The 15,057-nt window shown below is 56.0% G+C and overlaps 1 protein-coding gene across 9 annotated transcripts in view; it reads left to right on the top strand.

Moving 5' to 3' along the window:
* The first annotated feature begins 1,531 nt into the window (after positions 1 to 1,531).
* Positions 1,532 to 15,057, top strand: part of Ncor2 (nuclear receptor corepressor 2) — a 162,858-nt gene continuing 149,332 nt past the window's right edge. For all 9 annotated transcript variants that reach the window (XM_029477776.1, XM_029477777.1, XM_029477773.1 and 6 more), the window contains exon 1: positions 1,532 to 1,629. The gene's annotated coding sequence lies outside the window, so the exon portion shown is untranslated. The remainder of the gene's footprint in view (positions 1,630 to 15,057) is intronic.

The raw sequence follows: 15,057 nt of genomic DNA, 5'->3' as shown, positions 1-15,057 counted from the left end.
CCTTACAGAGACTTGGGTGGAGGAGCTGCCAAGGCTTCCATGTGACCATGGTCTTTGTCTGAAAGCGTAGCATACCTGATGGCGGCTGGCTACCCCCCCCCCCCCCCCCGCCCACGCCGCCAGTGACTGAGGTTGGCAAAAGCCTGGAGTCAGAAGACACCCCAACTCTTTCTCCATAAGAGAGAAATCTGAACCTATGCAAATGAGGGAGTGTCCCTACGTGACTCCAGAGGACCAGTAGGCAGGCTGGAGAGGGAGGCTAGCCTTGTCTCTTCCCTCCCCTAGGACTATCTAGCCGGCCTTCTGCAGGTCTGGTTTTGAGCCCTCACATTGCCAGCCGGACAGCCGAAGAGTGGGTGCAAAGCCATGGGTGTGTGCCCCTGACCTCTGACTCCAGTTCCAAAGGGCACCCGCCCACTCGTACACTTCCTTTTTTTTTCCACTCTTGGACTCGGTTCCCCCTCCACCATCTGCCCCTCGCCCGGACTCAAAGCTCAGGGGTGGGGAGAGGGAACCGGCGGCATGGGTGCAGGAACCCCAGTACCCCTGAGGAAGAGGCCCTTGCCCTGGCAACCGCACTCCCGCCGCAGCCATCCATCCCCCCCCTCCCGCTCCCTAGGGGTTCTCTTGTTGGCAGAACCGAATCTGCTGAGACTTCACTCCAAAAAAGGAAAGTTAAATTAAAAAAAAAAAAATCAAACTCTCCAACGCGTCTAGGGAAAGCAGAAGAGGAGGGAGGCGGCGGCTGCAGGGCTGGGTTCCCTTGCTTGGCTGCTGTTAAAGATTTAAGGCAGAGAGGGCCCACTATGGAGCGTGTGAATGAGTCCTACTGCTAGTGGGCAAGCTCCTACTGGGGTTGAGTGGTCCTGATTGGGTGTCCAAGACTGGACCATGGGCTCAGAACGTAGCCTAGGCACGTGTCCTGGAAAATTCCCTTTGGCTGTCCATTTGAGATATCAGGGGGCCCGGGTGACAGGGCTGCGTAGCGCGACTCGCGTGGGCCTCTCCAGGATCTCATATTGCAGTCCCTGAACCAGCTCGTCACTGGTTGTGGTCCGCAGAGCCTTTCCCCAATCTCCCAGGCGAGGCCCAGCGCGTCGCTGAGCATCTGCATGCGACTCTGAGGGCTCCGTGGGTGGCCCTCCCGGGGCGTCGTCTCCGCATCCCCTGGACACTCCTGAGTTATAATTTAATAGCTGAAACGCGATTCCCGTGAAGTCTCTGGGGTTCGCGGAGGAGGAGGGGGCGGGGAGGCATTTGCTCCGCCTTCTTCGGGCGAAAAAACGCAGCTCGGGGTGCGCGCACGGCGGCGGGGTGCGTCGGCCTGGAAGGCGTGCATGCGGGCCCTTTAAGGCGGCAGGGGCGGGCTTCCACGAGGCCCCGCCCCTCGCTCCGCCCCTCGCCGCCAGGAGCGGAGCCGCGGGCAGCGCAGGCCGGGCCGCGCCGCATCCCCGTCCCCGCGCCAGCCGCCCGCGCCCGCCATGCGCGCCCCGCAGCGGCCCGCGCGCCCGGGCCCCGCGTCGTAGCGCGGCGGGCGGAGACCGTAGGCTCTCAGCCCGGACCCGCCGCGTCCTCGAGCCCGATCGGCGCCGTAGCCCGGCGCCAGCGCCCGGTGCCGCCGCCGGCGAGGTGAGTCGGGCCGAGTGCGCGGAGGGCGGCGGGGAGCGGGTGGCTTCCGGGCCGGGGCGGCGCACGCGGCGGAGTTGGCGCCCCCGAGGGGACGGGCGGCGCGGCAGGGAGCGCGCGGGGGCGCGGGAACTTCGGGAACTCTCGGGACCTTGCAGGGCGGTGCAGGCCGCGACCCTGGCACCCGGGACCCTGAAGGATGGAACAGGCCAAGACTTAGGGACCTGCGGGGTGGAGCAGGCCGAGAATCGGGGACCTTGCGGGATGGAACAGGCCGAGAACCGGGGACCCTCCAGGCGGTACAGGCCAGGAACCGGGTACCTCCTGGGTGGCGCAGCCTGAAGACCTGAAGGACCATGTAGGGTGGCACAACCTGAGGACTGGTAGCCCTGCAGGGAGATGCAGGCCGGGACCTGGGATCCTCTGGGATAAAGTAGCCCCGGACCTGGGACTCTTTAGGGTGGTAGAAGCCAGGACCCGGGGACCTTCTGAGATGGCACGAGCTAAGACTCGGGAACCCTGCAGGGAGATGCAGGTCAGGACCCGAGAGCTCTGCTTGCAGTTTAGGCCAGGACCCGGCTACCCTGTGGTATGTTTTGAAGGCCAGGCCCCGGGGATCTTGCAGCAGGGTGGCGCAGCCTGAGTATTGACTGATGTACTCTTGTTTTGGAGAGGGCCCGGACTCGTGGACCCTCTGTTGTGGCGCAGCTTGAGGACCGGGATTCTCAGGGGTGGGTGGCGCAGCTCTAGGACTTGGGACTCCCTCCGGGCTGCTTCCCCCGGCGACTCTGGGGTGGCACAGGCCAGGATCTGAGACCCTCGGGGGTGGCGCATTCTGGGGACCCAAGGACCCCGTGGGCGGCCGCGCCCCCCCTCCGGTGACGCGGCACCGCCTCCTGTACCCTCCCCCTGGCAGTGCGGATACTTCGGATGCCACTAGTTTGGGAAGTTGCAGATCCGAGCCTAGCGGGGCAGCCGGGAGCCCCTGCACCCCCAGACGCGCGTGGGAGCAGCCTCCCCTCCCGACCTTGAGGGAGGAGAGCAGGGCGGGCGTCCAGACAGGCGGTCCCTCGGGCCTCTAGAGCTGGAGGCGCCCAGCAGTGGCGGCTGAATAATCTTTACATTGTAGCTTTATTCGCACAGCTAGGTCCATCCGGCGGCGTGCGCGCGCGCCCTCCCCGAGAGTCTGGTGCAGGCAGCGGGGGCGGATCCGTTCGTTCTCAGCCTCCTCCCTTCCTCTCCTTCTCCTCCCCCCTGTTGGTGAGAACTGATTTTATTACAATTACGGTTTTTTTCCTCCCTCTTTGCAGATTTGGTGGAGGGATGTGTGAGAGGGGAGGTAGGAGTGGAAGGCATAGGATCCTTGGGGGGGCCTTGTGGGCAGTGTTAGGGTGGCCTTGGCTTTGCCCTTTTGAATCCAGCACTGGTCCCTGCGGCTGCTTTGATGAAAGGGGCTCTGAGGCCAGGCGCGTGTAGGGGGTGCATCTCAGGCCACTGCTGGAGACTTCGTGGGTGGCCTCTTTTTCTTTTTTAATTGTAGAGGAGGGGGCAGAATAGTCAGGGAGGCGAGGTGGCTAGAGGCCTAAGCGGTCTGGTTGGTTCTGTAGCTCAGCTCCTGGGTTCGAATCTTTGGTGGCTGACTGATGGGGAGTTGGTGGGGGGGCAGATGACTTCACCTGCCTGTGGTTATGGGCTTCTTTTCTGCAGAGTGAGGGTGAAAACAGTTCCCTGGTCTGGGGCGCTTCTGTGAACCAAGTCTGTGCAGAGGGTCCTTGGATAGGTTACTATGGCTACTGTTATTTCCGGATTCTCATCCTTGCTCTGTCGTCGTCGTATTGGGGAAACCCACGAGAGAGTGTCTGCTCCACCTTTGGGAGCAGGGAGGGTCTGATGGAGGAGGCAGGATGGAGAAGGGCCAGGCCTCAGCCCATTGAGCACAGGCAAACACGGAGTTGGCAGCCAGCTGAGCTGCAGAGAGTGGTGGAGGGGGTGGTGAGGGCATTTCGGGTACTGCCTAGCTTCCCTGCACTCCATGTCCCTGTTCGGAAATTTACCGCTGTTTCTTTGGGGCGCCAGGGGAGCCTGCGGTGTTCGAGTCCAGACGTGGGGGTGGGAGTGAGTGGCCAGACCTAGCCTCTTCCCACGGAGCTATTTACGCTTGCCTGGGAATCGATACTATTGATAAACTCATGTCGGTGGTAATGTGGCTGTCAGGCCCGGGTGAGGGATGGAGACCCCCTCCTGGGGCTGTGCTCCCCCCTCCCCCCCATGAGGGTTCATGGCTTAATCCCTTCTTTTCTCCCAGAGAATACTTGGGCTACCTCCCAAAGGTTTCCCAGCTCTGCAAACAGGAACTGAGCTGCAATACAGCTGGATCTAGAATTGTTCTGGGCCAGCAGGTGCTTGCCACTCTACAGCCCCCCCTCTCCACAGGGACCCCGGATTCCTGGCTGGAAATGAACTCGTTATTTCTGGCTGGGTCCCACCCCAAACTGGTGGGGGGAGAACCACCCCTGTGTTAACCGCTGAAGATGGGGGTGGCACCTCCTCACCACCCAGTTAAAAGGGGAGATTGATCCAGTGGGAGCTTCACACAGGCATATATCACCAGGGGCTGGCTCTGTTTTTTTTTTTTTTTCCTCTTGTCTGCGTTCTCTGTCTCTCTCTCTGTCTCTCTCTCTCTCTCTCTCTTTCTCTGTTCTGTTTCCGTTCATGTCTCCAATACCATATAGCAGCCTCCCCAGGTGATACCTCGGGGACAGTTTCCTGCAAGGGTGGCAGCTTTCTGGAGCTAGTGATTCCCACTTAAGGTGCCCAGGGGATGGATGAGTGAGTGAGTGTGTGTGTGTGTGTGTGTGTTAGGCAGGCAGGCAGGCAGTTAGCTGTCTGGGGAAGGCAGGGCTACACAAAGCCAAGTGGAGTGGGTAGCTTAGAAGACCCACCTCTTTAGGGAGGAAGAGAAGCTTGGGAAGGGTCAGGTGAGCATCTTTAGGGGAGGCTGATGGTTAGGAAATCCACTTTATGGCACGCCAGGTGAATCTGCATCTGCATTGCAGTAGCAAACCGGTGACATCCAGGAAAAACAAAAAACCAAAAAAACCAAAAAATGCTGACTGTGTGCTATCATTCAGAAAGCACTTACTGTGTGTGTGCCGACCTCAGAAAGCATTCAACTGTGTGTGTGCCAGCATTCAGAAAGTGCCTTTGTGTGTGCACCAAGCATCTACTGGTCTGTTCTGAGGTGGGCTATGGGGACGTACGTGACTGTCCTATTTTATAGATGGTGTCACAGAGGCCCTGGGAGGTTTTGGTGACTGGCCTTGGAAGCTGGGTCAAACGCCTGGGTTGTTTCTCCGATCACACAGCACGACAGCCTTGGCTGCAAGGAAGGGATCAGGAACTGACCTTCCTCTTGGGGTTGGCACCTGCCCATCTTTGCAGGGCTATGGGGGAGGGCAGCTCAGAGACTGGGAACTTGTTCTCCCAGGGTTTGGAGAGGGGGCGGTGCCAGCGGAAGGCTGGCATTTCTTTGAAGTCTCATTTTATCTCAAAACACTCATGCAAATTTTTGGCATCTGCCTTGGCGACAGTGCTGTGTTTATTTTGAAATGAAAACAGGGGTTTGAATTATTTAGCATGGTGTCTAACAGGGCATAACGCTGGAAGCGGGAGCCCTGAAGCCTGGAGTGCCCTGCTCCTGTCTCCCCGGGGAATCTGGCTGGGGACACATAAACCTGTGGTTGGAGAGGCCCTTGCTTAGCCTTTGCTCCTGAGAGCCACACAGGTCAGAGGGGCAGTTGGCCCAAGGTCACAGCAGGACTGTGTGCCCATGATGGCAGTGAGTGGAAGAGAGATTTCTCCTGGTGACACCTCTGTGTTAGAGCAGAGTGCAGCCACTGCACATTGCCTTGCTCATGGACCCTTGGCTGGTCATGACCTTTTGGTTCATAGATGCCACAAGAATCATGGAAGCACAGCAGGGGACCAAGCGCCTGATCCACTCTGTCTGAGCTGGTGGTTGATTTAGCATCAAAGACTAAGGTCTTCTGGGTCACAAGCAGTGTGCCCAGGCTGGTAACCTCTAAACAGGACTTGTGGGCCTCACCTGTCAAGTTGGAACCTTGCCCTGCCCCGCTCGGACCCCTTGGGGGCTTGGTCCTCAGAACCCACAGCATCAAGTTGTTGGGTACTGGGGAGGTTACCTAACCCCTCTCTCTGAGCCTTAGTTTGTTCATCTGTGAGATGGGGCCACCTGCTGCCACTGCTGCTTGGGCTCTTAGCATCATGTGGGTCACACAAGTCCACGTGTGGCTTCGAATCTGCTGTCACCATATGTAGGTAGCTTCCCCATTGGAGGGCAAAGACCTGACAGAAGAGTTTGTCACGGGGACTCATGTGTCCTTGCATTTGCTCTGGGTGGTCAGACTGGATATGTTTCTCTAGTCTTTTTTTCCTTTTTTTTTTTTTTAATTTTTTTTTTGAAGTACTGGGGTTCAACTATGGCCTTGGGTACCACTGAGTTCTACACCCCTAGTCTGGAATCCTCCCTCCTGAAGGCTGCCAAGTGGGCTCTCCAAGTGACTGACTAGCCTAGTCTCTTCCCTTGACCCCAGGGTGGAGGCTGAGGGCTCCTCCCCTCTCCCTGGTTGGTGACTCTCAGCTGTTTCGCTCTGCTCTGGGAACTGAAGTTTCCCCTTCCACCTGTAATCAACCTGCCTGTAATCAATAGCAGCTTGGAGGATTGGGAATGGGCTGAAGGATAAAGGTGGGGAATAGGGCCTTCTGGTGTGTTTGGGGGTTCCCCTCCCTCTGTAACCCTGACAGTTGGGTGTTTTGGAAAGACCAGACTGTGACCTCCTGTGTTCCTCCTCTTTCCCATGGTGTCCCGAGCGAGCGTCAAGCTCCTGGGTAGGTGGCTTTATTTAATGTTAGTTCGCTTAAACAGCTTTAGCGGCTGCCTGGTTGCCCCGGTGCACCGTGGCTTTGGATGTAGGAGCAAAGTTGGCACCGAGCTTCATAGTCCTCCTATTCCGTGGGCTTTCCATGCTCCATGCTATCCTGAAAGGTCTACCTGTCCTGGGCATGGCTCCATACTCCCCTGGTTCCCAGGCCCTCTGCCCTATGGCTTTGGTATCCACCTCATGACCTCATTTTCCCACCAACCTCTGATGCTGTATGCGAAGCCCCTAGGGAGTTAGTAGCAGTGGGACCGCTCTAAAGCATCTTCTGCTTTGAGCCTTTGCTGCGAGTGAGGGTGCTAACCCGGCCTGGAAACATTGTAACTATTGCTCTCCGGTGGATCCAGGGCCTCGTGCACGCTGGCTGGGGCAAGTTCTCTCTCAACTGAGCCACATGCCAAGTCTTCTACTTTGACCTTTTATTGATGAAACAGGCTCTCACAGAGTTGCCCAGGCTGGTCTTGAATTCGGAGTCCTTTCTGCCTCAACCTCCAGAGTAGCTGAGAAAAAATCTGCTGAATGTAATCATTTAATTACTAGAGAAGTGAGAAGCCCGGGGGCGGGGCGGGGGTAGGGTGGGGTGGGGTGGGGAAGCAGTGGAGCCCCAGCCCCGTGGGCAGTGTGGCTAGAGAGTCTGACACCCTGGCAGGTGGTGATGTCTGTGCACAGACTTGGACCATAGCTGTGAGTCTGGCAGCCCTGCAAGGCCAAAGATACCCCCACTCCTTGTTCCCCCTTTTCCCAGGCTTAGCAGGCAGCTGGTGTGAGCCATGTATAGGTGGCTCTTTTTGCACTGGGTGGCACATGTTGACATAGTAGCTGCTGATTCAGCTGGGTCCCTGGTGTGTTTGCATTTCCCTGGTCCCCTGGGGAGGACCTGCCTCCTATAAGCGAAACTTCCTTCCTTTGCTATGAATTAATATCCTGTGGACACCTTTCTCTTTTTATAATCCTTTCTCTTTTTATAATGTTTCTCTTTTGGTGGGGGTGCAGGCCGGAAGGGTCTTTTTCTTGGTGTTCTATTGCTGTGTAGAGACACCATGTCCCAAGACACCTCTCATGAAAGAAAGCGTTTGATTTGGGGCTTGGGGCTTGCTTCCAGTTTCGAAGGTTAGTTGCGGATCATCATAGTAGGGACTGGAACACTAGCGGGAAGCTTTGCGTCCTGGTTCTGTATGCAACAGGCAGAGAAGAGAGGAGAGAGAGACTGACCCACGGTGGGCCTTTGAAATCTCAAAGCTCACTCCCAGTGACATACTTCCTCCAACAAGGCCATGCCTCTCAGTTCTTCCCAGACAGTTCCACTAATTGGGAGCAAGCCTTTAACCATATGAGCTTATGGGGTGCCATTCTTATTGAAACCAACCACAAGGTCTCACTCAGTCTGTAGCCTAGGCTGGCCCGGAACTCTCCTGTCTCCTGTCGTGTGAGTGCTGGGTGGACAGGTATGTGTCACCACAGCTGGCTACCTGTTCACACAGAGCTGTTGTTCACACAAAAAGGTCTACAGCAACAAGAACGAGTGCTTTCTGAACTGCAGAGGGCTCCGGGCTTCCTAGAAAGGCACTTTCATAAAAATGAAGCTGGTGTGTATAGGAAGGAGGGAAGACAGCAGGGAATGTGGAGGTGGGTACCTCTTGGCAGCTCCCTAGGGTTCCAATCCCAAGGCAGCCAGGCAGGATGTGTGCAGGCGCTCTGAGCGTGAGCTCTTCCCTGTGTCCCTGGGGTCCCGTCGTGTATGTGATTCTATTGCACACTGATTGCCGTGTCTTTGTCCATAGTGGTCTGTGTTCTGGTACACGGTAGACTTACTCCAGGGTTCTTAAGGTGCCATTCAGGGCTTGCTTCGTGCGCCCGGGCTGATGTGATCCGCCCCCCCCCCCCCAGGGTGTTCCTTCTGCTTCTCACTATGTAACCTTGGCTGATCTTGAATTCAGAGGTCTGCCTCTTTAGTACTGGGATTAAGGGTGCCGGCCCTTATGCCTGGCCTGCATTTAAAAAACAAAACAAAACAAAACAAAACGATTCTATGAAATACAGCCTTCAGGGCCCATACATGTGCTGGATCTGGCTCCGAAAGTCCCGTCTACACAGGCAGAGCAGAGCGTGTTGGCAGGAGGTCCCCAAGAAAAAAGGTCTCCCACTTTGACCTTTTTTGTAGCCTATGTAGGTTTTTGTACCTGATGACAGAGACCTTGTGCGGGGCCCTGGAGTTCATGTTGAGTGTTCTCAAGACCCCTGCTTCTGGCTTGAGCCAGTGACTGTACTGACTGTTGTATTCAGTGGGAAGGCGAGGTGGCTGACTTTGGGCACAGTCCATCTGTTTCTTAAATACTGGCGCCTTGTGTTGAGTACCGAGTAGTTTCTGGGTGATTTGATGTCTTTCAGCATTCTCACTAGCTTTCTGTCCCGTTTTCCTTTGCTGGCTTAGGAGCTCTGCAAGTCTACATGAGTCTGTGCTAGGGTTTTTTTGTTTTTTTCCTCCCCATGTCACCCTGGGTCAAGATTTCTTTGTCTTGGCTCTTGGCATTGATTTTATCTTATCATGGGGATTCTCAAGAATTACCTCAGTGCTGAGGTCCAGGAGGGAGGTGCTGTGTCTTGTGTCCCCTGTGTGCGGTGGTGGTAGGGAGGGTGCTCTTCCCACCCATGTTTCCTGGGGGAAACTGAGGCTGACTGGGGTGTGGCTTAACAAGATCAACTTTGAGCACCTGTGGACACCTGTCTGCCTCTGGCGATGATTAACAGAATGACTGGGGGGGGGGGCGTGTTCTAAAGCCCAGAGAAGAATGTGCCCTGGGGTGGTGGGATGTCACCTCTTGGTGGCTGGGGAACCCTGGAGCTCTGCCCCGGACCCTCTCTGCGTCCTCTGACCCACTTAGGTAGCACTGGATTGGGAAGGGAGATGGGTGAGAGCCCCAGGGAGCTCAGATTAGGGCTGGGAATGGTGTGGGGCTGTCTGTGGGTGGGGGAGGGGTGTGGGGGGGACCCAGCATCCAGGTGGTTTGGCCTAGATGGGTCCCATGGTCAATCTCTCTTGGGAAAGTAGCGCTGGGGTAGGTCTCTTGGCCTGAGTGGCTTCCTGGGTGAATTGTTCCTTGGCAGGTGGCCCTGGGTCAGTGTCTACTGTGCCAGGTGGCCAGAGGATCAGTCTGTGTCCCCTTTCGCCTTCCCCCTCAGGCCGGTTGTTCTGTTGTCCTGGGGCTGGTGGCTGGGCCCACCTTCGTCTTTGGGTGCATTTGGTTTTCTGTGGCTCATGTGTGCATTGGCCCCTTGAGGAAGTCTATCCAAGCCTAGATCTGGACAAGTCTGTGTGGCTGGCGGGGGGCTTAGAGCAGAGGGGTGACCTTGCAGGGTGTGGTGGGGTAAAAGGAGCCAGGGGGCTTATCCTGTAGACTGACCCAGCTGCTCCAGGCCCAGGCTCATGCATGAACCAGTGGCATTGGACTCCCCCCTCCCCCACCTCCCCAGCTGTCTTCAAGGATGACAGCTTCCCTAGATCTGAGCTGGCTGAGAGAAAGACAGGGATCCCCTTGTTTGAGTCTGGGCTTTTGCTTACTGTGGAGCTCAGGTGGGCACTGGCTTGTACTAGCTTCCCTCATACCCCTTCTTTTGCCCTGAAGCCTGCTGTCACCTAGCTCAAAGCTCTTCCCTTGAGGCAGAGGAACATGAGGCGGACCCCACAGGTTCTCCCCACCTCCTTAATATTTGTCTTGCTCACTTCTTTGGACGCTTGGTCTTCGGCTGCTTACCCTTGTGGGTAGAACCTGCATTCCGGTTCCGGTAGGTGACAGGGCTGGCGTTTGCTCTGTGGTCTTGTGTATTGAGGTTCTCTATTGGGGGCTTTAAGTCTTAGGTCTCAGAGGCTCGGCCTACAGATGTCTCATGCCCCTCTGTCTTCATGCCGGCCTCTACAGGGCTTACTGAGTCACTCTGAGAGAAGCCCTGTGTGGCCTGGTATCTCCATGGCCGTAGCAATCTGCCTGGCACTCATTGGGCTAATGGTGCCAGCCTGCTGTGGGAGAGCTAAGTTGGCTTTGGGATAGTGGCTCCTGGATGGTCCCTACTGAGCCTTTGTGTCTTCGACTTAACCTGGCACACCTTTGCTGTCTCCACCTGTTTTCTATGCCTGGACCAGGCCCTGGCCTTGTTTGGTCAGTGTCACCTTCCTATTGAAGTTCTCCTTCAGGGGACCCTAGGATGTGTGACCTTCGGTGGTGAGAAGTTACTGTGGTCATCAGTATTTAGGCTGAAGTCACGCTGCAGTGGCATGTCCCCTGAATGTAGCGGTGTCCTCTTAGGAGGGGCTGACATGATGGACAGAGGCAGAGGCGGGCCTGCCACGGAATGCAAGCCACTGGGAACATGGAAGGGTAAGGATGAGAAGGACTCAGCCCTGCCCTTGAGTTTGGACTTCCGGCTCCAAAAGCATCAAAAGTTGTGAGCCACTTCTTGCCAGAGTCACTCTGGGAAGTAGATTGTTTCTCAGCAGTGGCCCAGTCACCCACACCGTAGGAGACCTTTAAAACGCCAGTCACGCTGAGTGCAGTGGTGCATGCTGGAAATCTGCACTGGAAAGCTGAGGCAGAAGGATCAGAAATTCCAAGGTCCGTCTGGGTTGCGTGATGACGTCCTGCTTAAACATGCATGCAAGCACCCACCCACCCGTGGCTGGTGAGGTGGCCCAGCAGGTAAAGGAGCCTGGTGACCTGAGCTTGATTCCTAGAACCCACGGAGATGTGGAAGAAGAGAACTCACTCCACAGAACTGTCCTTAGGCTTAAACATGCATGCTGTGCCCACGCCCCTCACAAAAAGACAAAAAAGCAAAATAACTCGGGCTGGGGACATGGCTTCATCAGTTGTATTTGCCATGTGAGCAGGGGGACCTGAGTTGAGCCCCTAGGACCTGTATAAAAAGCTGGCATGGACACGTGAGCCTCCAGTGGTTCTCAACCTGTGAGTCATGACCCCTTTGGGGGCCTGAATGCTCCTCTGGGGGGGTGGGGTTGGTTACCAACGGAAAACACAGATATTGAAGTTATGACTCATCACAGTAACAGATTACTGTTACGTAGCAATGAAATAATTTTACTGGGGTAGGGGTCCACTACAACATGAGGTATTAAAGGGGCACAGCCTAAGCAAGGTTGAAAACCACTGCTCTAATCTCAGTGTTTGGGAGGCAGAGCCAGGGTTCCTGGGACTTGCTGGTCAGCCAGCCTAACCTGATTGGAAGGGCCCGTGCCATGGTGTGAGGACGCCCCCTTCAAAAAACAAAAACCAGGGTTAGACAGGATCTGACCAGCGCTTGAGATGTCCTCTGACCTCCACTGGCCTGTGTACACATTCACCCACACTTAGACAAAACTGAGTCAGATCGAGCCAGCTGGCCCAGCCGCAGAGCCAGGCCTGGTTGGCAAAGGCCTGTGTAGCTGCTCACTGACCCCGCTCCCATGCTTCCTCTGTGCCTGCCATATTGACCTTGGCTGCTCCTCCTCCTGTGTTCTTCCACCCCAGGGCCTTTGCACACTCTCTCCGCCTGAGGTGCTTCCCGCTGGGGCATCTCTACCTTTGCTTCCACATTGCCTGACCCGAGGGCTCTTTCCTGGTTTGTCAGTACCTAACACCTTCGCCTGGCTGAGTGAGGGTGTAATGTGCTAGGCCTTCGTCTATGCTGTTCTCTACAGTAGGAGGCTGTCTCGTTGTAGTCTGTCACCCCAGCTACACCTCAAGTTCTTGAATGGTGAGGCTCTATGGTGGGTATGGGGTACCTGCCCTGGTACTGCCAGGGATCTGAGTCTCCCATCAGTCTTCATGTCTGAACCTTTGTCTGAACTGCAGTGCCCCAGACCAGGCACACTCTTCCTCTGAGGCTGTGACTGCTCTGGGCTGCTGTGCAGCAGGCCTAGGTACTGACGAGTCTCAGCGTCTGGATTTGTCAAGCAGGCAGCTAGCTGCCTTCAACTGTATGGCATGCACGTGGGTGGATGTTGTCCTTGCATTCACTGGCCTGCCCCTGCCTGGCCCTTGTGTGCACACTGGTGTGACAGCTGTGGGTATCCTGTGCCAGAGGTCCACTCTGCCCTAGTGTCAGAGCTGTTTGGGGATTTTAGTACCCTACTGTGCCTGTCCTGGGCTGGCCCTTCTAAGCCTTGGTCACCAGAGTCCCCAGTTGCCCATTTTTCATATAGGAAAACTGAGGCACATAGTAGTGTTACTGTTACGCCCCATTCTGGGTGGCAGGTGGCCTGGGCAGGAACTTGTCTGTCCTTGAGGTCCTTACCTTTGACTGGCTGGAAACAGTCGCCGCCCTCATGTGTCTCTGGTCACTGCAGCTTGTTCCTTCAGGGCCACCCTCCAAGGCTGTGTCCACAGCTTTGGCTGGCTCTGTAGAGTGGGAGGCTGACCCCTACTATCTTGGCTTCTCCTTGCCAGTTATAAATAGCAGCTGCAGCATTGACAGGAAGCTGCATTCCCCCATTGTATCCCCCACCCCACCCCACCCTACTGTGTCCCTGGCACCTATTGTCCTTGTCACAGCTTGGTGGGAACACACCAAGGCAGTCAGTACTGCAGGTTTGCTGTGTGACCTTCAGGTCTGTGTTGCCCTCTCTGTGCCTTGAGTCCCTTGTCTGGGCATCTAGGGGCTGGAAGAGGACTTCTGGGGGTTTGGGAAGCATTGAGGTGTGTATAGCCAGGAGCAAGGTGCTGGCAAGGGGCGGGGCATTGTTGATCTCGGGCAAAGGAAGCTGATAAGTTACTGCTTTGGGAGGGTCTTGGGCACCAGAGGGCCAGCACTTTCTCTGTTTTCTGGCCAGAAGGTGACAGAAATGGCTTTGAAACAGGAATGTTTCACAGGGCCCTGGGTCAACTTGACCGGCTGTTGTCATTCTGTCGTTTTGATACTGCCATGGGGTCCCTGGTTCCCTGGTGGTCCAAGGGCTGGTGTATCTTTGGGCGGCTGTGAGACCCCACCTCCCCTGGCTCACAGCCTCTCCAGTCCTCATTCCTGTCTGCTACTCGTTCTGGAAGCCCCACACGCGCCTCACCCCGCTGTCCAGCTATATATACATTGCAGACTTTTGTGACCTGGTGACACCTGGAGGCTCTGTTGGTGCTTGTATTGTTCTTGGCCTCAGCTATGCAGATGGGGGTGAGGAGAAGTCCAGGTCTCCATAGGGAGGAACTTCCTGTGCCCCTGATCAGCCTCATGACTGGACCGAAAAACAACCCCCCAAATCTCCAAGAGTTAGTTAGTCAAGAATGCAGATTGCTAGTTAATTTGTTAACCTAGGGGGAGGTCTGCAGTGATGGTCTCTACCTGAATCATATTCTCATAAAAGGCCAGACTGTGTGCCTTGGGATGGGCCTATGTCATAGGAGAGACAGAGCCAGGCATGCCCTGTGTGCTTTGTGGGAACAGAGAGGCTGAGTTACTTGGACCCCAAAATTAGGTGCTAGAGCTCAGAGTCCATGGGTGTGGCCCTGGGAGTTCCCCTGAGGCTCTAAGGTACTTGTTTTGGAGTCCTTTAAAGGGGAACAACAGCCCCCAAATGATGCTGAGTTTTGGAAGCTGTATGCTTTGTTAAAGGACCAAGGGGAGCCAAGACTGGAGATGAGACTTAGGGTGAGAGTCAGCTGGAGCCAGGTGACTGTTGGGGGGATCTCACCAATGTGTGCACAGGGTCTTCATGACAAAGAGGCCGGAGACTGGGGCTGGAGGAGGTGAGGAGCAGTGTCCTTGTCCCTGGCTACAGGGAGGTCCAGCTCGGCTACGCGGTGTCTTCTTGCTTGGCTCTTGTGTTTCTTATCCTCAGATGGAGGGTGGAGATGGTTTTGACCGTTGCCTGGTCATGTCCCTTGTTACAACCAAAGAAGCAGCTCGCTCAGAGCCATGCTCACCTAGAGCTGGGGACACAGCCACAGAGATGGTGGTTGTCTCAGACCCAGGACATCAGTGGTCGTTATGTCCTGGGATTTGGGGAACCGGATGTGGAACAACAGGAGAGAATTACATCTTGCTAGGGACTCCTCCTCCATTGGCAAGGAGTCTGGTGAAGCCAGGGAGGCTGAAGGAGGCAGGAAGGTCTGTGGTCCCATGTCCTCTCTTTGTTTTTTATTCCTTCAAAGCTAGTGTAACTGTTCCTAGCGGATGGCCCGGGAACAGTGTGACCCTAGCTTATCCCGTGACAGACTACAGTTGGTTCTCCAGGATGCACTGGCTCCCCCAGCCGTGGCCTTGTCTCCAAGGGGCAGGTGCCCTGGGTTCTCTGCTGTAGGCAGTGCCCAGAGGCCAACTCCCCAGCTGCAGAGAAAGGCGGAAATTGCCGGCTCCTGTCCCAAGGCCTCTGGGCCCGTGGCCAGGAACTGGAGCAGCAATTAAATGAAATGAGATCCTTCCATGCAAGTGTCATGTCTCGTGTGTGTGTGTGTGTGTGTGTGTGTGTGTGTGTGTGTGTGTGTGTGTGTGT

The sequence above is a fragment of the Mus caroli genome, chromosome 5 (genome assembly GCF_900094665.2).
Source record: "Mus caroli chromosome 5, CAROLI_EIJ_v1.1, whole genome shotgun sequence".
NCBI lineage: Eukaryota > Metazoa > Chordata > Mammalia > Rodentia > Muridae > Mus > Mus caroli.
The sequence above is the reverse complement of the archived record's forward strand: the minus strand, read 5'-3'. Positions and strand labels throughout refer to the sequence as shown.